Source organism: Schistocerca serialis, chromosome 11 (genome assembly GCF_023864345.2).
Source record: "Schistocerca serialis cubense isolate TAMUIC-IGC-003099 chromosome 11, iqSchSeri2.2, whole genome shotgun sequence".
Taxonomy (NCBI): Eukaryota; Metazoa; Arthropoda; class Insecta; order Orthoptera; family Acrididae; genus Schistocerca; species Schistocerca serialis.
In genome coordinates this window covers 213,870,051-213,896,895 of record NC_064648.1, presented here as the reverse complement: position 1 = coordinate 213,896,895, position 26,845 = coordinate 213,870,051, and positions in this window count along the sequence as shown.

Here is a 26,845-nt window from a genome sequence, read left to right as displayed (position 1 = left end):
AATAGTTGAAGGCGAAGCAGCAAAACCTGTTATAATCCTAGACTATAATGCAACTAAATCAGGTGTAGACACAATGGACAAGTTAGTCAGGACCTGCACCACAAACCGTATGACAAGAAGATGCCCATGTTATTTTTTATAATATTTTGGGTATTAGTGCCCTAAATGCTTTCATAATTTGACTGGACTTAAATCCTGACTGGAATTTAAAAAAAAAAAACTACAAAAGAAGAGAATTTCTTCTGGAACTGCGAACAAGTCTAGCACAGAAAAAGAGAAGTCGTCGCAGCAAAGCCTCCTCCCACAGCAGAGGTGCATACGGGGACAAGACGTGGGCGGTGCTCCCTGTGCGAACGTTCAGTGGACATAAAACATCTAGAAACGTACAGAAGATGCTTTCTTTTCCTCTGTAAACAACATTCAGAGATTCTTTGTATTAAATGTAAAGAGTTGCTTTGTTTTAAATGAAAGATCAAGGATTAAGACAAGATCTGTAAGTGCTTGTATACATAGTTTACCTGGTTTCAACCAGTAATGTGTGCTTTTATGTCAATCCATTAAAATAAATAAAATACTGACAATATATCCCGTGTTAATTACTTGGGGTCATACTGACCCTAGTGGTATTCAGTGTACCAAAAAAATTCTGGTAGTAGGAGAGTTAATACTGGCTGGAGGTGAGAGGGGAGGGGACTGGAGGCCTGCCTTCGATGGACTAGTCGACACGACCTAAACAAACCAAACTCATATCCGAGGCCGACAAATGGTCAGATGTTTCGGTTCAATACCACCCCCATGAACCATGGACCTTGCCGTTGGTGGGGAGGCTTGCGTGCCTCAGCGATACAGATAGCCGTATTGTAGGTACAACCACAACGGAGGGGTATCTGTTGAGAGGCCAGACAAACGTGTGGTTCCTGAAGAGGGGCAGCAGCCTTTTCAGTAGTTGCAAGGGCAACAGTCTGGATGATTGACTGATCTGGCCTTGTAACAATAACCAAAACGGCCTTGCTGTGCTGGTACTGCAAACGGCTGAAAGCAAGGGCAAACTACGGCCGTAATTTTTCCCCAAGGCATGCAGCTTTACTGTATGATTAAATGATGATGGCGTCCTCTTGGGTAAAATATTCCGGAGGTAAAATAGTCCCCCATTTGGATCTCCGGGCGGGGACTACTCAAGAGGATGTCGTTATCAGGAGAAAGAAAACTGGCGTTCTACAGATCGGAGCGTGGAATGTCAGATCCATTAATCGGGCAGGTAGGTTAGAAAATTTAAAAAGAGAAATGGATAGGTTAAAGTTAGATATAGTGGGAATTAGTGAAGTTCGGTGGCAGGAGGAACAAGACTTCTGGTCAGGTGACTACAGGGTTATAAACACAAAGTCAAATAGGGGTAATGCAGGAGTAGGTTTAATAATGAACAGGAAAATAGGAATGCGGGTAAGCTACTACAAACAGCATAGTGAACGCATTATTGTGGCCAAGATAGATACGAAGCCCACACCTACTACAGTAGTTCAAGTTTATATGCCAACTAGCTCTGCAGATGAGGAAGAAATTGAAGAAATGTATGATGAAATAAAAGAAATTATTCAGATAGTGAAGGGAGACGAAAATTTAATAGTCATGGGTGACTGGAATTCGAGTGTAGGAAAAGGGGGAGAAGGAAACGTAGTAGGTGAATATGGATTGGGGCTAAGAAATGAAAGAGGAAGCCGCCTGGTAGAATTTTGCACAGAGCACAACTTAATCATAGCTAACACTTGGTTTAAGAATCATGATAGAAGGTTGTATACATGGAAGAACCCTGGAGATACTAAAAGGTATCAGATAGATTATATAATGGTAAGACAGAGATTTAGGAACCAGGTTTTAAATTGTAAGACATTTCCAGGGGCAGATGTGGACTCTGACCACAATCTATTGGTTATGACCTGTAGATTAAAACTGAAGAAACTGCAAAAAGGTGGAATTTAAGGAGATGGGACCTGGATAAACTGAAAGAACCAGAGGTTGTACAGAGTTTCAGGGAGAGCATAAGGGAACAATTGACAGGAATGGGGGAAAGAAATACAGTAGAAGAAGAATGGATAGCTTTGAGGGATGAAATAGTGAATGCAGCAGAGGATCAAGTAGGTAAAAAGACAAGGGCTAGTAGAAATCCTTGGGTAACAGAAGAAATATTGAATTTAATTGATGAAAGGAGAAAATATAAAAATGCAGTAAATGAAGCAGCCAAAAAGGATTACAAACGTCTCAAAAAATGAGATCGACAGGAAGTGCAAAATGGCTAAGCAGGGATGGCTAGAGGACAAATGTAAGGATGTAGAGGCTGATCTCACTAGGAGTAAGATAGATACTGCTTACAGGAAAATTAAAGAGACCTTTGGAGATAAGAGAACCATTTGTATGAACATCAAGAGCTCAGATGGAAACACAGTTCTAAGCAAAGAAGGGAAAGCAGAAAGGTGGAAGGAGTATATAGAGGGTCTATACAAGAGCGATGTACTTGAGGATAATATTATGGAAATGGAACAGGATGTAGATGAAGATGAAATGGGAGATACGATACTGCGTGAAGAGTTTGACAGAGCACTGAAAGACCTGAGTCGAAACAAGGCCCCCGGAGTAGACAACATTCCATTGGAATTACTGACGGCCTTGGGAGAGCCAGTCCTGACAAAACTCTACCATCTGGTGAGCAAGATGTATGAAACAGGCGAAATACCCTCAGACTTCAAGAAGAATATAATAATTCCAATCCCAAAGAAAGCAGGTGCTGACAGACGTGAAAATTACCGAGCAATCAGTTTAATAAGCCACAGCTGCAAAATACTAACACGAATTCTTTACAGACGAATGGAAAAACTAGCAGAAGCCGACCTTGGGGAAGATGAGTTTGGATTCCGTAGAAATACTGGAACACGTGAGGCAATACTGACCTTACGACTTATCTTAGAAGAAAGATTAAGGAAAGGCAAACCTACGTTTCTAGCATTTGTAGACTTAGCGAAAGGTTTTGACAATGTTGACTGGAATACTCTCTTTCAAATTCTAAAGGTGGCAGGGGTAAAATACAGGGAGCGAAATGCTATTTACAATTTGTGCAGAAACCAGATGGCAGTTATAAGAGTCGAGGGACATGAAAGGGAAGCAGTGGTTGGGAAGGGAGTAAGACAGGGTTGTAGCCTCTCCCCAATGTTATTCAATCTGTATATTGAGCAAGCAGGAAAGGAAACAAAAGAAAAGTTCGGAGTAGGTATTAAAATCCATGGAGAAGAAAAAAAACTTTGAGGTTTGCCGATGACATTGTAATTCTGTCAGAGACAGCAAAGGACTTGCAAGAGCAGTTGAACGGAATGGATGGTGTCTTGAAGGGAGGATATAAGATGAACATCAACAAAAACAAAACGAGGATAATGGAATGTAGTCAAATTAAATCGAGTGATGCTGAGGGAATTAGATTAGGAAATGAGACACATAAAGTAGTAAAGGAGTTTTGCTATTTAGGGAGTAAAATAACTGATGATGGTCGAAGTAGAGAGGATATAAAATGTAGACTGGCAATGGCAAGGAAAGCGTTTCTGAAGAAGAGAAATTTGTTAACATCCGAGTATAGATTTAAGTGTCAGGAAGTCATTTCTGAAAGTATTTGTATGGAGTGTAGCCATGTATGGATGTGAAACATGGACGGTAAATAGTTTGGACAAGAAGAGAATAGAAGCTTTCGAAATGTGGTGCTACAGAAGAATGCTGAAGATTAGATGGGTAGATCACATAACTAATGAAGTATTGAATAGGATTGGGGAGAAGAGAAGTTTGTGGCACAACTTGACCAGAAGAAGGGATCGGTTGGTAGGACATGTTCTGAGGCATTAAGGGATCACCAATTTAGTATTGGAGGGCAGTGTGGAAGGTAAAAATCGTAGGGGGAGTCCAAGAGATGAATACACTAAGCAGATTCAGAAGGATGTAGGTTGCAGTAGGTACTGGGAGATGAAGAAGCTTGCACAGGATAGAGTAGCATGGAGAGCTGCATCAAACCAGTCTCAGGACTGAAGACCACAACAACAACAACAACCACACCATGCAACGGATATTCACTTAGAAGGAAGTGCACTCAGAACTATTTGTCAAAAACTCTCAAATCTACTCCGGTATTTCTCCGTCCCTTCTCCCCTCCACCGCCAACGCACGTGTTGCTGTTGTTGTCGTTATAGTGGTCTTTTGTACGAACAGTGGTTTGACACAGATCTATAATGTGCGACCCTCTTCATCTCCGAATAACTACTGCAGCCTACGTCCTGCTGACTGTATTCGTGTGTTAGCCCCTCTGTAACATTCGCCACTCACGCTTCCATCCAGTACTGCACTCTGTCCATCACAAGCATAAACCTAATGCAAACATTACACCATGTATTCTTCCGCGTTTCCTTGATTCCCATTGGATTTCGTTTCATATGAAGCGGAAGCCAAGTTGTGTTCAGTACAGTCAATTACGATGATGTGGATACGTTTTATGCTGTGTTACAGTCATATAGACTGAGCGGTAATGCTGGACACCAGCTCTACCACCGCATTTAACTTGGACAGCACTGTCCAGCCAGCGGTCCAACTTACCTGCAATGGAGACGTGAAAAGAGACGAGGGGGAAACACTATACCTTCGAATGTCATTTAATTTTTAAAGAGAATGGAATAATATTCGGGAAAACTCCAGCACTACAGCACGGTTCTTAGGTGACTAGCGGGAAAGCATGTAACGAAAGTTCCTAACTTAAACACAGTGCAATTTTTCTGGACCAGCTGTGTGCACTGCAAAAGCATACTTCAGGGATTTCACCGTATTGTTGAATACTGAAGCCACTGGAGGTATTAATTACTAAGTCCTCTGGTAATCGCTTAGCTCCTTTCTTGTCCGAATCCGAGAAATGCATTTCAGTTTTGGAAGTGTCATCTGGTACATTGATAACGAGCCTATCAACAACAGAATCCACAAAGTCACCCACGCCCTCCATTTTCTCCTCTTCTTTCATTACGTGCCGTTCTATATCCCGCTAACGTTCGGCGGTAGCATCTGAAGAAGGTGCGTGCGTTAGTTCCAGTACGTCTGGCGGCTTAAAATGGTGTTATTTCTCGCGACAAATCCCGGAACGTGGCTCCAGATAAGTTCTATTGGGTTCGTATTGTAATGATACAGTGGCAAATGTAAAAATGCAACATACGTATGGTGTGCTCGATGCTGTGAAAGTGATTGTGTTTCTACGACACTTACCACTCTGGTTCGTGTGAGGCTACATCTATGGTATAAAACAACGGACACAGTCTAACTAAGGATAGTTTTATTTTTCAGTTTTGTCCTAAAAATTAAAGTTACGTTTCTCTTAATTTAAAGCAATCGTTATTAACAATCTTTCATGAAATATCATAAATTAAGAATTTATATTTGAAATGAAAACACGAATTTTGCGTGCAATATATAATTAGAAACAAGAAGACGAACATTATTCATAAAAAATGACGATGAATTTTACAATGACGAGATGTTGGCATTTCAAATTGAACGAAAAAAAGGATAACCAAGGCGAAACTTGAACCAACGATCCATGAACTGGATTAGGTTATCGATCAACTGAGCTACCTATTCCGCTATACATCCATCGTGTATTTCAATCTCAGTTGTGTTAAATACAGCCCCTTGGAAAACTTCAAAGCTGATTTTTTCCGTAAATTTGTGAAAAACATTTCTCTGCACTTTTTAACCGTGTTCCACATGCGTGTTTTACTACGTAACATGAAGCACCTTCAGCCATTATAAAGCGTAATGCGTATTAACGGCGCAACAATCACAGCACGACATCACAAAGACTGTGACTGTACACGATTTTTTAAATAAAAATTATACCCGGGCCGCTGAAACATTGCACTCGACGTTTGCGTATGAAGTTGGCAGCGTAACAGATTAACAAGTGAAGAACGATAGGCGCTAGGCGTTCAGCGTGGGGCGCCAGCCAATCACAGCGCAGTGAGCACTGCTGTTACGTCCTGTGACGTCGTAGATATCTAAAACATAAGTAGGACCTACTTCCAAGAGTGTAACAACACCAGTGTATCCTGCGCTTCGGCTTCTGATCAATCATTGCGTTTGTGTTTGTTTGCATCAGGTTTATTCTTATGATGAAAGGAGTATAAATTGGCTATCCTTTGACTTCTCAGAGTTTGTTTTATCAATCGATCTCTTCTTTTAGTCAAGTTATACCACAAATTTCTTTTCTCTCCATTTTATTCAGTATTTCCTAATGTGTTATGTAATCTATCCACCTAATCTTCAGCATCCATTTCTATCAACATATTTCAGAAGCCCCTAATCCCTTCGTGTCTGAAACGCCCATCGTCCACATTTCGCTTCCACACAGGACCACACATCAGACAAGTATCTTCAGAAGAGACTTCCCAACACTTAGATCTATATTTGATGGTAAAAATTCTTCACACTCGCTATTCTCCCCATTTCCCTCGCCGCCAGTTTTGGGAAGACCTCGTCGCTACTGCTGTGGAGGCCAAGTTGCTACGGATGTGAAGCCAGGCTGTGTTTGTGAGTTCGTGAAATGGCATTTGGTGCAGTACACCGCTAAGACAATTTCTCCCCGCCGCTATTACACAGCTATCCCCCTCGGTCAGGTAACAGGATAGATATCACACAAACGAGTTAAAATGTTTACTTACCTTTGTGACTAGTTGAATCATCAAGTCTGCAACACTGCATGTAATACAACACAAAAAAAGGCCCTCAATGCCTAAGTACAAATAATCGCAGCTAAACTTCACAGTGCATACCAGACGCAATTTTCAAAAACTGTCTGTTCACTTCTAAGAGTTCACTAAAGGACTTTCCCTGTCTAAGTCAGCCCTGGATGATGATCTATAACCGAGTGGGCGAGAGCTGCTCTTCTGTCTTCCGAGTAGGCTTGTGTCCGTTGTCGTCCCGTCATTGGCGGACTGTACTACGCCAGCAATTGGGCAAGGGGAAGTCGATATCTTCATCCTCAGCGCCGCCCGTGGGGATGGTGGAACTGGGGCAAGCGGCGAGTCTCTGTGGCACTGGTATCAGCTCGTACCTTTGTTCCCGTGGTGCTTTCGTCCTGTGTGTGTCCTCTTCCTGCCCAAACAGGAAAACTTATATGTTCCATCTTGTATCTCGTTCCCTAATCTAATACCCTCAGCATCACCTGATTTAATTCGGCGAGATTCCATTACGCTTACTTTGCCTTTGTTGGTGTTCATCTTATACTCTTCTTACAAGACGCTATCGATTCGTTCAATTGCCCACAGTCCTTCGCTGCGTATGACAGAATTACAGTGTCATTGGCAAACATCAAAGTTTTCATTTATTCTCCCTGTACATCACTTTCTTCTCCGAATCTGTCTTTGTATTACTTTGCTGCTTGCTCGATGTAAAGATTGCATAACATGGGAGTTAGGCTACAACCGTAATTCACTCTCTTCTGAAACACAGTTTCCGTTTATAAATTACAGAGCGCAGTGATCAGTCGTCCTTTTTCTTGCAGGTTTTATTACGGAAATCAAGATTTCGGCTAGTGCATAGACATTATCAATGCACTATTTTTTAATCTCGACGCATGTCAGTTCCCTGTTGTTCGGGCGTCAGTCACAGTTCTTTGAATACTACTGTGTAAAGAGGGTAGGCTGTGTGACATACACGAATGATGTCAGACACAGATAACCTGCCCCATGAGCTGTGCAACCAAAGCAAAGTCTTCCGGAACGACGGCTACAGCGTCCATCAAATAAATGAAGTGATTTCCAGCAGGACTAGAATAAGACAACCGACGAGGAGCTGGAACAGAAACTTGCTTTATTGCCGTTCTGTCGCTCCATGTCGGGCAGAATAAGCCACCAGCTGGAACTACACGAGATGAAATCGATCTTCAGGCCTCCGACAAAAATCTGTCAGTTACTGAGACCAGTCGAAGATGCAGCGAATCTCAGAACACCTGGGGTCTTCAAGATACCTTGCGAGAGTGGCCAGTCTTACGTCGGACAAATAGTACGCACTGTGTAACAATGCAGGAAGGAGCACAAAAGGTTTTATCGCCTAAGCTGTGCGGGGAAATCTATTAGCTAAGCATACTTTAGAAAACGCACACCAGAATAAATTTGTTGAAACGTCCGTGGTAGCTCGCACTAACGATTTCTGCTATTGTGTAATTAAGGAAGCCAGCCATTGAAATAAAAATTACTGATAGCACCCTAAATAGAGACGGCTGAAGCGGGCGCATCGAATGTCGAGTGAACGTATGCCCGTGTATCGCCATGCTGTGAGCACCAGTGATGTCACAGCTGGCAGCTAGTGTGTATAAGGGGCGTGCCAGCATCCCAGTGGCAGTCATACCATCCGACAGTCGCCAAACATTGGTTAGCCGAAAGTTTGTGTAACTTGAACCACTTGACGTGGCTGGAAACCCGAGAACATTTTTACCCACATAAATTCTATTCGTATGTAAAGTATGTCACTTGCAAGACACCATAGTACCCTCAATGCGCAATGATGATGATTGTACCGACGACATTCCTTAATAACTTGACAAAATAAGAAAAATAAGTATTCCACTATCATAATCGAGAACAGCTGCAAAAACACGAGTAACTTGAAGGTAGATTTCATCGGTGTAGCGAAGCAGCTTAATTCACGTAATAAAGGCAATTCTTTTGGTCCAAACTGCATACCAGTTAGCTTCCTTTCAGAGTATGCTGATACACTGAAACGCCAAAGAAACTGGTATAGGCATGCATATTTAAATACAGAGATACGTAAACAGTCAGAATACGGCACTGCAGTCGGCAACGTCTATATAAGACAACAAGCGTCTGGTGCAGTCGTTATATCAATTACTGCTGCTATAAAGCTGGGTTATCAAGATTTGAACGTGGTGTTATAGTCAGCACACGAGCGAAGGGACACATAATCTTAGAGGTAGTGATGAAATGGGGATTTTCCCATACAACCATTTCTCGAATGTACTGTGAATATAAGAGTCGGGTAAAACATCAAATTTCCGTCATGGCTGCGGCCGGAAAAAGATCCTGCAAGAACAGGACTTACGACGACTGAAGAGAATCGTCCTACGTGACAGAAGGGCAGCCCTTCACAAAATGCTGCAGATTTCAATTCTGGGCCCTCAAGAAGTGTCAGCATGCGAACCATTCAACGAAACATCATCGATATGGGCTTTCGGAGCCAAAGGCCCACTCGTGTACCCATGATGATGGCACGACACAAAGTTTTACGCCTCGCATGGGCCCATCAACACCGACACTGGACTGTTGATGACTGGAAACGTGTTGCCTGGTCGGACGAGTCTCGTTTCAAATTGTATCGAACGGATGGGCGTTTACGGGTATAGAGACAACCTGATGAATCCATGGGCCCTGCATGTCAGCAGGGGCTGTTCAAGCTGGTGGAGGCTCTGCAGTGGTGTGGGGCGTGTGCAGTTGGAGTGATACGGGACCCGTAATACGTCTAGATACGACTCTGACAGGTGACACATATGTAAGCTGATCAGCTGCATCCATTCATGTCCATTGTGAGTTTCGACGGACTTGGGAAATTCTAGCAGGACAAACGTCCAGAATTACTGCGGAATGGCTCAAGGAATACGCTTCTGAGTTCAAACACTTCCAATGGACAACAAACTCTACAGGCGTGAACATTTTTGACCATATCTGGGATGCCTTGCAACGTGCTGTCCGGAAGAGATCTCCACCCCCTCGTATTCTTACGGATTTATGGACAGCCCTGCAGGATTCATGGTGTCAATTCCTTCCAGCACTACTACGGACATTAGTGATTTTGCGGCACTTCTGTGTATTTGCAGTGGCCCTACACCACGTTAGGCAGGTGTACTGGTTTCTTCATCTCTTCAGTGTGCAATAACTTCACACTCGACAGTCATATACAACCGATCCCTGAACAGAACATGCGTTCTTAAAGACACGATAGTTGCATAGGTAACACGAATGCTCATGAAAGGAAATAGAAGCAATCAGCTGAGTCAACGACATCAATCCATAGTAGGATTTGGACCATGTAATGTGTTTTAATCTTATGAATTACCGCGAAGAAGGCGGACTATTCACACAGTCACCACCGATTCAGAAAATTTCTTGTGGAACACAACTAGCTCTTTATTCGAACGGTGTCGAGTGCTGTCAACAGGGGAACTGAAATTTATTTAATATTTTTACATTGCCAGAAGACCTTCGATACAAGTCCTGATAAGTGATTTCAAATTACATATCCAGGGAGTATCGTTTCAGTTAGACGACTGGATTTGTGAATTTCTGTCGAAGGGTCACAGTTTGTAGTAACTGACTGAGAGCTGCCAAGTATAACAGAAGTGATAGCTGACATTCTCCAAGAAAGTGTTACAGACTCTCTACTGTTCCTCGTCTATATAAACGATTTATGAGACTATCCGAGGTGAGTTTGTACATTGTTTGCAGTTGATGCTCTTGTTCACCGTCCAGTAAAGTCGTCAGAAGGTGAACACTAATAGCAAAATGATGCTGACAGGACATCTGTATGGTGGGAAATATAGGAACTGACTCCAAGTAATGAGATTGTGAGGTCATCCACATGAATACAAATTTAGGTTAAACGAAAAATCACATATATCTAAAGACACTCTGACCTCCGTGTAGTGGTTAATAAAAAAGAAAAGGAAGAGAAGAAAATGGTGGGAAGAAATGGTGAATGAAAAGGGGTTTTTAAAATCGTTAATGACCGTGAAAAAGGGAAAGAATGAAAAGCAAATCGGACTTCGTGTTACAGAAAAGCTATCGGACTTCGTGATTTGAAAAAGCTATTGTTGGAATGGTCCTTGTGGGGTTTTTGAGCAAAAGTTAAACCAATTTCCACTATAAAAATTATTGAAGAAGAACAGAGAATAACAAAATGTAACTGACAGGGGGAAATGGCGTAGCTTAGAGTTAATTCTTTACCATGTTAACATGTCTTCTTGTTTCGTGCGGCGTCCAGGTCTTCAAAAATCTCCTACTTCATTTGTGCGTGAAAAGTCTGCTCCGAAGTTTTGCAATAAGTTCCATTGTCCAGGAATTTCTAATGTACACAAAACCGTATTGATATTAAATGCAATTTATTTTACGTTGCTTCCCTCCTCCAAATTTCATAACAACTTCCTCAATATGTCTACACATTAAAATCAGATCAAGACTAGCTATTAAGTTTTTTACGTCAGCATCAGATCACGTCTGCATTAAGCTTCCGCTCTCGAGAGACAATAAAGAAACGGATAGAAAAGCAAAAAAGAGTTACAATTTTAGTATTTTCTCTGCCGTCGAGTGCTCATACCGCTGCGACAGTATAATTTTTATCTGAGGGAACGAGTGTAGCGCGGCGAAATTCAAAGTCCCGCTACATCGCCCCCTCGACTGTCACGCTAAAACATTTAGCGTGGCAGGCTAGTAAACAATATAATAGATACACCTAAATGTCAATATATACATATTTTCATAGGAAAGGCCACGTGCATCCATAGGGGATAATCTTTGTCAACACTTACTTTCTAAACCTATATACTGAATACAATTATTACAGTTTGGATCCCTTTTACAAAATTAATATACATATATTTACATAGTGTGTGTTTGAGCAAGCTGCTCGCCAGTGCAGTTAATGTTATGCGCTTCCAGCGTTGGCTTCCCAATGCATCTCGGGCAGCACGTAGTCTTTAAGCATGCGCAATAGCATGACTGAATTTCGCACGTGCGTCTCACGGGCCCCGAGGACTCGCTTCATGACATCATCAGAAAGGCTGAAAGCGTGACAGCGCTGCCTCGTGACTAGATCTGTAAACAACTCTGTTGACGTAAGTGACGTCATACGTTGGCCACAGCGTTTACACAGACTTGCCTTCAGCTGTTGTTTTGGAATGTCAAATCAATCCAGATTGTTTGAATGAAGCTTCCGTTAACAGAATTAAATGTAGAAAGAAGGTTTGAATGCGAATAATCTGGATTATGGTGACATAATAATCTGCAGCGTAGTCAAAGTTACATATGAGAGTCTTACGTGATTGATTGAAGCCAACTGATTACAAATTATTGGTCGAAAGGCAGAGTGATTTATAGCATAACACATATTACGCATTGAGGACAAAGTGTCCAAATGTTTTTAACGCATTAACTTCACCTTACTAATGTAGGCTAAATACCACTGAGACGTTTGCAGCACGAATTTGTATTTGAACCCATACCAGCAGTAGCAAATGCGGAAAAAAAAAAAAATCAAATATGGTAAAGGATACGTAGTGGAACGCCCATTGTATTTTCCCAGTTTGTGTACGATAGCTGTACGTAATATGCATCAAAACACGTCGGATGCTTGTTCATTTTTTAATATATGTTTTTTGGGGATGACCTAGTAGTTCAATTTATGAGTAATGCTTTAAATGTGGTAAAGTGCATTTAAATATGCCACAAACAAATATTAGGCAAAGCCACACGCCTGTCTGTTACCACGACCTTTGTTACTCATTCGCTGTGTTCCACAACTGTCAACGAAATTATCGCTTTTCAACCTAATGTAGACCTCAGACTATGCTACAAATAAACTTATTACTCGAGCCAAGGTTTCTAGGGAAGGAGCCGAAATCCAGTATAGTGCTCTAGCCCAGATATGCGCTCTTGCTTAGTGTGTGTTACCGGTATGCTTAAATTTTGTTTTTCTGTAAACAAACAGCTATATTCCAATCGCATCTTCCTGTATGTAGTTTCTCAAAAATCCAGTTTACGTGATCTTTCGATAAAAAGACCTCAATGAGGGAATATTAATAGATCTAAGCAATACTGTCATCTCCAAATTGTAAGACTGCTATAGATGCAAGTCACTGATTGCCAGAGTGTATCAGTGGGACAAAAGATTTCAAGTAAATTGAAGAAAATTTGAAGTAAATCACGAAGCTTTAGGTTAGTTCAACTATTACTTCGTAATGTAGTAGGCAGTCACAATTTTCTTCCGTATTTTGATGTATATACATACTACACAAGCAACCAAATGGTACCTTGTACCACTACAAATCATTTTCTTTTCTGTTCCACTTGCAAACAGAGAGAGGGAAGAAAGGCTATCTACCATACGAGCCCTGATTTCTCATGCCTTCTAAATTTTCTCAACAGTTGTATACAAAAAGAACATTCTTTTCCCTCCAGGGTTTCTCACATGTGTTTGCCAAGCAACTTCATAATACTCGCACATAGTTTGAAACTACTGGTAACCTATCTAGCATCCAACCTCTGAGTTGCTTCAGTGTGTTGCTTAAATCTGACCTCCATCTCAAACATTGGAGCAGTACTCATGAATGTGTCACATACGTCTTCTATACGGGTGGTCTAAGTGATCTTCCCCTCATTTCCAGTCACAAAACATATTCATCTTCCCAGAGGAAGGAAGTAATGACCCTGAAAGCTAGAAATGGTTTTTTTATTCAAGTGCTGTTTCATACTTTATAGAAAGCATTTCATAATTTTACAATGAGTATTGTCAGCTCTACATATAATGGCAACATTAAAATCCTGTTAATTTGAACCTTAGTGTTAACCAGCATATGCATCCTTAAGTCGAAACATTACGTTTCATTATAATTATAGGAGGAGAGGCTAATAAAATAATTTTTTGACTTTGTATTTTTTGCACATTTTTTTTTAATATCTTAGGATTTTCAGTGTTCTGCCTGATGTCTAGCAGCAACCTGTTAAAGACTTTCGATCAGAATGTGAAATTCCATTCTGAATCGCAGGCAGGGATGTATAATCTACATGGACATTGTTTTTACTTCCAGTATTTTGCAAGTTCATTTCACTGAACAGAGTAAAATTTCCCCTATTACGAGCAAATATGTTGACGAGTAAATATGTTGACATGTAAGTGAAAGACTCCGAAGGGCCCTGAAGAGTCTTCTGTAAGAAGCTGCGTTATCGATTTTACACAATAATTTTACTCACATGGATCAAAAGTTCTGTTAACTTGCCACATCACATTTGAATAAAATCACAAGCTTTTCATAACAGCCTCCATCACCGTCACCAGTAATGGTACCGGTACGTAATGGTATGGTGTACTGTAGCAGCACATTAAAAGTGTTTCAGTTGAATTTATTCTGCATTATTTCTCTTCCCCGTGTCCTTGAAATTAAAACTAAATGAATGCAATGTAGCGCAGTCATAGGAAACTCATCTATGCTGTCATAGACAACATGGCCACATTTGGATTGCTCTGGAACTACACAAGTGAACATAGTTCTCCACTACCTGAGCACACAGAAAATACCAAATTCTTCTACAGTGTGGACGTTAATAAGCAGGTTCTGAAAGGAGAAATTTGCTGTTAATAAAGATTCATGCAACTAATTTTCGGTCGGAGCCACTACTTCTGCACCTCCTCAATGCTCTTCCTAAGTGCAATTTTAATTACGTACTGCAAAACACAATGACAGCCTTACAGATTTTTCCGCACTTTGCCCATTGCTATTGCACAAGCAGAGTGGCCACTGGGCATTGCTGCAAGAGTTAAGAACTGTTACAGAACGATAGTGGGGCAAGAGCGGCTTGTTGGACTGGCTACAATGGCAATAAGCTTAGAGTTCGTTCACTGATTATGTTGTATCAGATTTATGAAACAGCTAATTCCTAAAAAGCTAGAGAGAAAGAAAATTTTGGTCAAGTATCGAATTTATGTAAACTGAGAGTTAAAATTTCTTAAAAAGTATCTTATACATTTCTTTGCGTTAACACTTTGATGTTATCCAAATTAACAAACTTTAAAATAAAACAATTGGAGCATGGGCCTAGAAACATTTACCTGGGGCTCAGAATGTCTAATGTCGACCCTGGCAGTTGGTACCTGTATCGATATGGAATAGCTGCTCTTTTAAGTTAATGCAGTTTTATTACCTGTAGTTGCATTGTGACTGATGAGTGACAAGACTCTTGTGTGATGTGAAATTTGTTTTGCTTTTATGTGCTGAAATCTGGCCATGTGTATTCTGCCTCAAATACAACTACAATTACTTTGGTTGGTGCAATCTTTTACGCCAAGTACAGACAACAATACTATAAGGGCAGGATTTCCTTTACATTCTGCGTGTGACATCACCAATTTCCGATTATTTTACAACTTGTAGTGACTTTCGCATGTCTTGATAAACCAAGTTGTCTGCAATGAACCACCTGTAAATTTTGCAGCTAATTTCTGCCAGGTTTACGTTACATTGCCGGTAAACAATAGTTTTGATGATACGCTGTAGGTGCTGTTTGGTTCTCAGCTATAATTCAGTGTTTAACCACTGGGACTGCTGCTGTTGTCTTATTTTTGCAACCTGCAAAATTCTTTCAGTGTGCATAGTCATTTCATAGCATATTACCAGTGCCATTGGTTTTAGTTCTTTGCTAGTGGAATAGACGTTGCATTCCGGTGTCGGTCGCAGAGCTGGTGAGAGCCGTAGTTCGACAGACCGCTGTCTGCACCAATGAGGCTGCTGCCGGCAGTGGCATGGCAGGTAGCATGGCGACCCCTGCCGGTGCCTGGCTGAGGGACTGACGGGGGGGGGGGGGGGGGATATGGAAGAAAGTGGGGAAGTTTACCACCTTACCATGTAGTATGAGTGTAAAGGTCCAAATCGTCTGACATGGCGATCGGTGTTGCAAGGGCAGCATTACAGCTGTATGGAATGCAAGATATGAGATTATTCTTTGATTCTCTTAAGTTAAATGTGGACTGGCTGTATAGTTCCAGATGATAACCGCATTAAGTGGTGTGAATATTGCTTTTAATATCAAATTGTAATTAAACACAGGAAATATGGTACTGTAAAATGTTTGCTGAATGTACAGAACTAAACTGAGAGGCGAAAATTCTGATGACAGAACTCTTATCTCAGTGATCTCGGCAAGCTGCATATTACAACATTCTGGTCTAGCAGCTTGTAGGGTGGTGCAAAATACTGTGATCAGATATTAGAATAATTGTGTTTATTCAAAATTAACTGAGCTATTTTTCAGTTTATGTTGACATTTGCGAATTTTAGTCTGCAAGAGTACTCGAGCCATTCTTCTTGAGAGAAAAGTTGCCTGTTGTTACCTTCATTACTTTACTCTTATTTGGCGTTGTCGCAATTTAGCTGCAGTGTTGCTGGATTTTGTGTGTTAATTTTGGTACTTGAGGAGGGTAAAATTAGTGAGTGACAGTGGCATTTAATTTTTGCATTCTTAATTTAAAAACATTAAAAATGGATGTGGGGCAGTTATTTAAGTTTTATTGTACAGGAGTTTGTTAGGCTGGCTGCCTCAAAGACAGCATCGCCATGAGCCTCCTATTGTTGTTCTCACTGGCGAAATCTAGGGCTGTGCGCCCATCGACATTTCTGGTCCCTCTCTCGGCCCCTGCTGCGAGCAGCAAAGCTGCCACATCTGCGTGGTCCCTCGCTGCCGCCCAGAGCAGCGGTGTCCACCCAGTGAGATCCGTGGCATTGGGGTCAGCGGAGGCCGCTAGCAACACCTCCACCACAGCTGCGTGGCCGTTCTCTGCAGCGAAATGCATAGGCGTCCTCTGGTCGACGTCCCTGGCATCCACTGCCGCACCGGCACCCACGAGAAACCTCGCCGCCTCCACATGTCCGTGCTGTGCTGCACAGTGTAGGGCGGTCCCATCCCACCCACACCCCCCGTCCTTTGCCAGCACGTCGGCCCCTGCGGCGACCAGCGCCCTCAGCTCCCCCACTGCCCCCTGCCAAGCCGCCTCGAACAGCTTCCAGTTTCTCTCCTTTGTAGAGAGGCTCCTGCACAGAACACAGAAATTCCCACTCTCTGGTACAAGTACACAACACACACATAATGAAGAAAACTGCCATACCAGAAAACAGAACTGTTCTGAATACAAATCTGTCCTGCATAAACCTACCATATCCCTTCTACAATACAAAACAGTGGGCAACTCTGCGTGTATGAAGGTACAGCACAATTGTTCTATCCCTCTTATAATATCTTCATTCATTGACCATTCAAAATTGCTTTATATAACCTCTGAAGGAATTATGTTCTCACAATTTGCCACATTGATTCCTGGAAGTCACCTTCTTTGATCTCAGAACGGTATGGCTAACCAGTCACCTCCACAACAATACATGCTTCTTACAGCTAATACTAGTTCTCTGCCTCACTCACAAGAGGAATCCCATCTCCAGGTTTTCAAAGAGGCACTTTCCTAATATGCAGCCAAAAAAATGTCAGTCTGGTTATTGGCCAATTTCTTGACACAGCCTCATCAAATACTGAAAGTTTATGACAGAGAGAAAACGATTTGGTCAAATCATTTCTGACATAACAGAGAGTGAGGTGACAACACTTGCATGCATGCATGCGTGTGTGTGTGTTTTTCTGTGCCTGCTATCATATGCACATATCTTGTTATGTACTATTATGCTCAAACCTAAACCAATGACCTGAATTGTGCTTCACCTGATTTCTATGCAATCCACTTAACTGAACTGTCTTGCAGGTCCTCTGCCCTCTTTTCAGTACAGTCATTTGACCACACAAAATGGTTACTGCAAGAGGCCACAAGAGACAACTTCTCTGTATGGCTGTCAGTCTAAATGCAAAGTAATACCACGATAATGCAAATATCAGGAAACATTTTACTAGAGATCACACTTGTAAACACAAATGTATTACGATAAATGACATTTGAAAAAGCAACATTCACCATGAAATTATATGACTAAAATATTTTTACTGCACTAGGATCTGGAATACAACTTGCAGCTATTGTTCCTGTTAAGTAAACACGAAATATCTTAAATATGGTTTCAGTCACAAGTAACAAAGAATGCGCATGTTTAAACTTGAAGTGACATGGTATAAACTTATCTGGTGACCAGAGATTCGAACCCAGTACTTAATAGGATGGTTAAGTTAAAGCACAATCAAATGTTATAAATCCCTAATTTTTAACCATAGCGAGATGAAAAACTGAAATGAAGGGAGCAAAATGTTTTACCTAGTCAGGATTTGAACCCAGCATCTATTGACATTGAGTTCTAGTCACGAGTATATTGGTTAATTTGACCAGCACTGAAAAGTGCACATGTTGAACTGGAAATAACATGGCAAAAATTTTGGTACCGACTAGGAATCGAACCCTACACACATCATTATTGACTACATACAAAGAGGTGACTATCAAATTCTTTTTCATCAGTACCTAGGAGTGGCATGTTTGAACCTGACATATGACGAAAAGTTGTGTGTCTGGCTTGGAGGCGAAAACAATACCCATCATCATTTGTTGACAAACCACAGAGAGATATTAAAAATCATAATTTGTCACATGTAGTTTGGTGTGAGCATGCCACAACTTGAAAAGACAAACCGGAATTTGAACTCAGACATGCACCTGTCGTGGAGATCTTCAGCACTTTGAAATCGTGGGGAAATTAGAATTCATGGAGTGACAGGATTCGAACACACTACATGCAGATTAGAAACTAGCTGCCTTAGCGATTTTTTTCCTCATTTTATTTTTTAACCACTACACCATCCTTTTCTTTTCACACGACGTCCTCTGTGCCAAAGCTTTTAATTTTTGGTGTATCAATGCCAGGCAGGTGGCGACAAAGAGGGCAGTGGTCTAGAATTCGAAGGCCTTGCCACCGTGCAATACCTATACCTGTCACCTATATGCTCTTTTGTGATGCACTTACTGTTTATTTTTAATTCGCTGTCTACTAGAAGACCCCGAGATGCCACAGTGCTAAGCCTTCCTTGAAGATTTCGTCTTCTTGTGCTTCACAGCTAACAGCACTGCCCGACATTAGGTCAGCAAGATTCTCACGGATTTCCTTTTTAATGCTGTTCTCTGTTGTGAGGACAGCCCTGCCAGTTCTTTCAAGTTCTGTGATAATTATTCTGCATCCTGTCTTCTGTTCACGTATGACACAAAATACTGAAGTTTGTTAACCGAAAATAGCCCCCTTTGTTCTCGCACACATTTGGAGTCCAAGCTGTTTTTGCCTCAGAACCAAAACTTTGGATTTGATTTGCTTGATCGCATTTCCAATGACAGAGGTGTCGAGACTGTACAGGTCCTGCAGGCACTGGAAATGAAACTTAGCTGTTTTTCTGTTCCAGAAACTGCCCTCCCTGCACCCCCTCCCCCACGACTTGCTGAGCAGTCAGTAATTAACGCAAACCCAAGCTTGTCACTGTCTGTGCTCCCACTAATTCAGCAGATGAGTTAAAATTGCTGATTATATTGGGATGTAGGACAGCCAAAATCTCCTACTAAAATGATACCATCATAATGAACTCCAAAGAGGGGACAATTTAAATTTTATATTTAAAAAACTCTGCTCGCTTGCGTCGTTTGCTGCTGGCAGATGGAACATGTATTAGTTACCCGGGTGTTGTACTCAGTTCTTCAACATGACTATTACACCCTCTTTCAAGAGTATCGCTGTCCCCAATTCATTTCCAGTTCCAGCATTAATTACAGTGCAATACCCTAAGATATTATGTAGTGCAGTGTCCGTTACTTTTTTAAGTAGAATAATAGCAATGTCTGCCACATTCATAAAGTCTTTCAAGCTACTTAATTGTAGGAAGCTGCATATGCTGTTGACATTCAAAGTTGTAATCATGTAGATTTGAGACACGTCCATAACATACCACATTTTATAAATTCAACTCTTTCAGCACAAACAATCAATATTAAAGCTATGAATAAGTGTTGCATATGTATCTGCCTTCTCTAACTTGGTCCTGCTCATCAGTAGCTGTTTTAACTATTTCTGATTTTAGTGTCTTACATGTACTGCAGACAAGAGGCTCATTCATCGTGATTCACTTTTTTAGCACCGCCTGCAACCAGTAACATTATGAGTAAATAACATTATTATTATTTCTCTCCTTTCTCAGATGTTATGTCTGGTTAAAAATGGAAAGTGACACAGACCTTCATCAAGCGTGACTTCCTTTTAACTGTACGGTTTATCTGTTGTGGTATTGGGATCTTTAATAATATGCTTGCTGTAATATCTGGTGTTTATTGTTTGATCCTGTATTGCAATCATGAATCCTTCCATCTCACTGTATATATTGCCTTTTCTTAGCCTTGTGTCGGATGCGTCTTGATCTATGTGTGGCTGTGTCAGATGATACGGGTGCTTGCCACATAGTGTTTTCTTTTTCCAATTTACTTTCTTCGTATCTGTTGATGTTATGTGATCTAAAGGGTTGTAGAAGTGATTATGAAATTGCAGTGGTGTAGCCGATGTATTTATATGAGTGATTGCTTTGTGAATTTTGATAGTTTCTACTCGTTCTATAAAGAATTTTCTTAAATTGTCTACCTGTCCATAATGTAGGTTTTTTATGTTGATGAATCCCCTTCCTCCTTCCTTTCTGCTTAATGTGAATCTTTCTGTTGCTGAATGTGTGTGATGTATTCTATATTTGTGGCATTGTGAACGTGTAAGTGTATTGAGTGCTTCTAGGTCTGTGTTACTCCATTTCACTACTCCAAATGAGTAGGTCAAGATTGGTATAGCATAAGTATTTATAGCTTTTGTCTTGCTTCTTGCTGTCAATTCTGTTTTCAGTATTTTTGTTAGTCTTTGTCTATATTTTTCTTTTAGTTCTTCTTTAATATTTGTATTATCTATTCCTATTTTTTGTCTGTATCCTAGATATTTATAGGTATCTGTTTTTTCTATCGCTTCTATGGAGTCACTGTGGTTATTCAATATATAATCTTCTTGTTTAGTGTGTTTTCCCTTGACTATGCTATTTTTCTTCAATTGTCTGTTCCAAAAGCCATATTTATATCATTGCTGAATACTTCTGTTATCTTTAGTAATTGGTTGAGTTGTTGATTGGTTGCTGCCAGTAGTTTTAGATCATCCATGTATAGCAAATGTGTGATTTTGTGTGGGTATGTTCCAGTAATATTATATCCATAATTTGTATTATTTAGCACGTTGGATAGTGGGTTCAGAGCAAGGCAGAACCAGAAAGGACTTAATGAGTCTCCTTGGTATATTCCACGCTTAATCTGTATTGGCTGTGATGTGATATTATTTGAATTTGTTTGGATATTAAGTGTGGTTTCCAATTTTTCATTACTATGTTTAGGAACTGCATCAATTTAGGATCTACTTTGTATATTTCCAATATCTGTAGCAACCATGAGTGGGGGTACACTATCAAAAGCTGTTTGGTAATCAATGTATGTGACCTTTGTTTAGTTTTAGCTTGATATGTCACCTCTGTATCTATTATCAGTTGCTCTTTACATCCTTGTGCTCCTTTGCAGCAGCCTTTTTGTTCTTCATTTATAATTTTGTTCTGTGTTGTATGTGTCATTAATTTCTGTGTAATGACTGAAGTTAATATTTTGTATATTGTTGGTAGGCATGTTATGGGGCGATATTTAGCTGGGTTTGCTGTGTCTGCTTGATCTTTAGGTTTCGGATAAGTTATTCCATGTGTAAGTGTATCAGGGAATGTGTATGGGTCTGCAATGTAACTGTTAAATAATTCAGTTGTATGTGGATGTGTTGAGGTGAACTTCTTTAGCCAGAAATTTGCTATTTTGTCTTTTCCAAGGGCTTTCCAATTGTGCGTAGAATTAATTGCTCGGGTGACTTCACGTTGCAAAATTATCACTTCAGGCATTTGTGGTATCATCTTGTATGTGTGTTTCTGCTTGTATCCACCATGCATGTCTGTTATGCTGTACCGGGTTTGACCATATGTTGCTCCATAAGTGTTCCATCTCTGATATGTTTGGTGGATTGTCTATTTTAATGTGTGTGTTATCTATTGTCTGGTAAAATCTCTTTTGGTTTGTGTTGAATGTTTGGTTTTGTTTCCCTCTATTTTCCCTTTTTTGTATCTTCTAAGTCGTTTGGCCAATGCTTGTAATTTCTGCTTCTTTTCATCTAATTGCTCTATTGCTTCTTGTTGTGAGATTTTTACCTAACCTTTTTCGTTTTTTTTTTCTGACATTTCATTTCTTATAAATTGTGTTAGCTGTCCGATGTCTTTTCTCAGTTTTTCTATTCTGATCTGTAGCCTGTGTTGCCATGCTGGTTTTGTGGGTTTCTTCTGTGTGTGTTGGTTGGTTCTGATCTCTGCCTAGTGTGTATATTTAGTGTAGTGAGTGCTCCTATATAAACCAGTAGTTGTAACTCTTCCATAGTTGCATTTTCATTTATTTTGTTGTGTATGATTGTGTTGATAGTTGTTATTGTTGTTTTGACTTGTGGGTTATTTGGTGGTCTATGCAAGAACGGTCTAAGTCTGTATTTGTGTCTGTGTATTCTATATATGCCAGCTGAAATTTTTCTTCTATATCTAACATGTGTGTCACTTCGTGTTCTATTTGTGCTTGTTCTGGTGGCTGTCTTAAGATGTCGTTTTCCTCTGATTGTTTAATTGATGCGTTTTGTTCTTCGTTTGTTTGCTCCGGGATGTTTGAGTTCATTACTGTATTTTCTTCTTCTTCTTCTGATTGCACATTATTTTGTTCCAGTATTTGATGTACTTGTTGTTTGATATTTTCTTATTCTGACTGGGGTATCCTGTTATTTTTGATTACTACACGGATATGATCAGCTAGTCATTGTTCTGTTAGAAATTTTAATTCTGGGTATCTGGTAATAAATGTTTTGTATACTTGTGATCTGTATCCAGTTGGTTTATTTTTTTTTTTCTTTGTGGTTTAAGGGGGCTCAACTACTGAGGTCATTAGCGCCCAGTCATAATTGTTAGAGCACATATAATGTAGTAAAACTCAAGGGGGGGGGGACACCAGAAAGTTCTTACAAAGAGGCAGATAAAATAAGTGAAAGAGTTAGATGTCTTTGGACAACCCCGTCAAAGTAATGAAACGAAGAACACGAGCAGCTGCTCGAGCGTCATCCGCTAAAATATCCTGTAAAGTAGATGGCAGAGACAGGACAACACGAGATTGACTAAAACGGGGACACGACAATAAAACATGGCGCACTGTTAATGCATGACCACAAGGGCACTGCGGGGCTGGGTCACCGGAGAGCAGGTAGCGGTGGCTAAACCGGCAATGCCCAATCCGCAACCTGGTCAGAAGGACCTCTTCTCGCCGAGATGGTCGGGAGGAGGTTGTCCAAGCAGTTGGGAACGGTTTGACTGCCCGGAGCTTGTTTCCTTGAAGTGAGGACCAAGTATCCCACCACAAGGACACAAGCCTCTTACAAACAACCCCACTAACGTCAGATGACGGGACACAACGGGAGGCTGGCCGAGGCAGGAGGACTGCAGCCTTGGCTGCAGCATCAGCAGCCTCATTCCCAGGCACTCCTACATGTCCGGGAACCCACAGAAAGCTGACAGGAGAGCCACCCTCAGCGAAAGAATGGAGGGACTGCTGGAGCTGTTGCACCAAGGGATGGACCAGATATGGAGCTCCAAGGCTGTGAAGAGCACTGAGTGAATCAGAGCAGAGTACATACGATGAATGGCGGTGGCGGCAGGCATACTGAACGGCCTGATGGAGAGCAAAAAGCTCGGCCGTAAAGCTGGAACATTGGTCAAGGAGCCGGTATTTAAAGGTGACGGCCCCGACAACAAAGGCACAGCCGACACCATCGTCAGTTTTGGAGCCATCAGTGCAAATAAAGGTGTGACTGGCAAGTCGCGCACGAAGTTCGACAAACCGTGAGCAATACACTGCAGTCGGAGTACCCTCCTTCGGGAGCGAGCAGAGGTCGAGATAAACATGAACCGGAGGCTGGAGCCAAGGTGGTGTCGGGCTCTCACCCTCTCTGAAGGTGGTAGGGAGCGCAAAATCCAATTGTCGAAGCAGGCGACGAAAGCGGACTCCAGGGGGCAGCAGGGCAGACACATACAACCCATACTGACGGTCGAGAGAATCGGCGAAGAAGGACTGATAAGAGGGGTGGTCGGGCATTGACAACAGCCGGCAGGCATACCGACAAAGCAGTATGTCGCGCCGGTAGGTCAATGGTAATTCGGCAGCTTCAGCATAAAGACTCTCGACGGGACTAGTGTAGAAAGCTCCGGTCGCAAGACGTAACCCCCTATGGTGGATGCAGTTGAGACGGCGTAAGAGGGATGGCCGAGCAGACGAGTAGACGAGGCTCCCATAATCCAGCTTCGATCGGACTATGGACCGATACAAGCGAAGCAGGACAGTGCGATCCACTCCCCAAGATGAACCACTAAGAACTGAGGACATTAAGGGAACGTGTACAACGAGCAGCCAAATAAGAGACGTGCAGAGACCAACGAAGTTTCCTGTCCAGTGTGAGCCCTAGAAACTTTGTTGTTTCCACGAATGGGAGAACAACGCGACGGAGATGTAAGGATGGCGGAAGGAACGCTTTGTATCGCCAAAAGTTGATGCAAACCGTCTTCTCTTCAGAGAACCGGAAGCCATTTGCCACACTCCATGAGTATAGGCTGTCAAGACAACGCTGAAGGCAGCGCTCCAGGAGGCATGTTCTCTGGGCACTGCAGTAGATCGCGAAGTCATCGACAAAAAGAGGGCCTGAGACATTAGGTGGAATGCAATCCATAATGGGATTGATCGCTACGGCAAAAAGGGCTATGCTCAAGACGGAGCCCTGAGGCACTCCGTTCTCCTGGAGGAAGACGTCGGACAATACGGAACCCACACGTACCCTAAACTTTCGATCTGTTAAAAAGGAATCAATAAAAAGGGGCAGGCGACCGCGTAGACCCCACCTGTGCATAGTGCGGAGGATACCTCCTCTCCAACAGGTATCATAAGCCTTCTCCAAATCGAAGAACACGGCGACCATTTGGCGCTTTCGCAAAAAGTTGTTCATGATGAATGTCGACAAGGTCACAAGGTGGTCAACAGCGGAGCGGCGGCGACGAAAGCCGCATTGAACATTGGTAAGTAGCCGTCGAGATTCAAGAATCCAAACTAACTGAGCGTTAACCATGCGCTCCATCACCTTACAGACACAGCTTGTAAGAGAAATGGGGCGGTAACTAGAAGGAAGGTGTCTATCCTTCCCGGGTTTGGGTATAGGAACAACGACGGCGTCACGCCAACGCATGAGGACTTGACCTTCGGTCCAGACGCGATTGTAGGTACAAAGAAGAAAGCTTTTGCCTGCCGGAGAAAGGTGTGCCAGCATCTGAACATGAATGGCATCTGGCCCCGGAGCAGAGGACTGGGACAGTGCAAGTGCACATTCGAGTTCCCGCTTAGTAAAGGGGGGATTATAATTTTCCAGATTCAGCGAGTGGAAGGAAGGTTGTTAAGCCTCTTCTGCCTCTTTCCTGGGAAGGAAGGCAGGGTGGTAATGGGCGGAGCTTGAAACCTCCGCGAAAAAGCGGCCGAAGGCGTTGGAGATATCCACAGGATCAACAAGGACCTCATCACCTGAAGTCAGGCCAGGTACCAAGGAGTGGGCCTTAATGCCAGATAGCCGGCGCAGGCCACCCCAGACGACGGAAGAGGGAGTAAAACTGTTAAAGGAGCTGGTGAAAGAGGCCCAACAAGTTTTTTGGTTTTTTTGATGACTCTACGGCATTGCGCTCGGAGTCGTTTGTATCCAATACAATTCGCCAACGTAGGATGGCGGCGAAAGATGCGTAAAGCACGTCGTCGAGCACGGATAGCGTCTCTACAAGCCTCATTCCACCAAGGGACGGAAACGCGACGTGAAGAAGAGGTAGTACGAGGAATGGAATGTTCGGCAGCATTGATGATAACAGCCGTGAGGTATTCGACCTGACTGTCACAACTGAGAAAATCGTGGTCCGGAAAGGTCGCCAGGGAGGAGTAAAGTCCCCAGTCAGCTTTCGGTATGTTCCAGCTCGAAGGACGTGGGGATGGGCTGTGGTGCAGGAGACGAACGACACAGGGGAAGTGGTTGTTCGAATAGGTGTCAGAAAGGACATAACACTCGAACTGACGGGCAAGAGTGGTAGAACAGATCGAGAGGTCCAAGTGGGAGTAGGTATGAGTAGAGTCCGAGAGGAAAGTCGGGGCGCCGGTATTGAGGCAGACAAGATTGAGATGGTTGAAGACATCTGCCAAGAGGGAGCCTCTCTGACAGGATGCAGGAGAGCCCCAAAGGGGATGATGGGCATTGAAGTCGCCAAACAATAAAAACGGCGGAGGAAGCTGAACAATCAGGTGCATCATGTCAGCCAGACTAACTGCGGATGACGATGAAGTGTAGACGGTACAAACAGAAAAAGTAAAGGCAGAAAGAGTAATACGGACAGCTATTGCTTGGAGTGGGGTGGTCAATGGGAGGGGATGGTAATAGACATTGTCCCGAACGAGCAACATGACCCCACCATGAGCTGGAATACCGTCCACAGGGGGGAGGTCAGACCGCTCCGAGGTATAGTGGGTAAAAGCAATACGGTCAGTTGGACGCAACTTGGTTTCCTGGAGACCAAGGACGAGCGGACAGTGCAGGCGGAGGAGCAGTTGTAATTCCTCCCGATTAGATCGAATACCTCTTACGTTCCAATGTAACAAAGCCATCGCTAGTCAGAAAAGAGGGGGAACGAGACGGGGGAAGAGCTGGTCACCTTGACGGCCGCGGAGGGCCAGGTGTCGAGGGAACAACGCTACAACCGGCGGGAGGCGGATCCTGTTCCATCGAGTCATCGCCAGCGGCGGCCGCTGTCCCTGGTTGCGTAGGAGGGGCAGCATCATTTGCAGATGAGAGGCCAGCAGAGCGCCTGGCAGCAGAGAAACT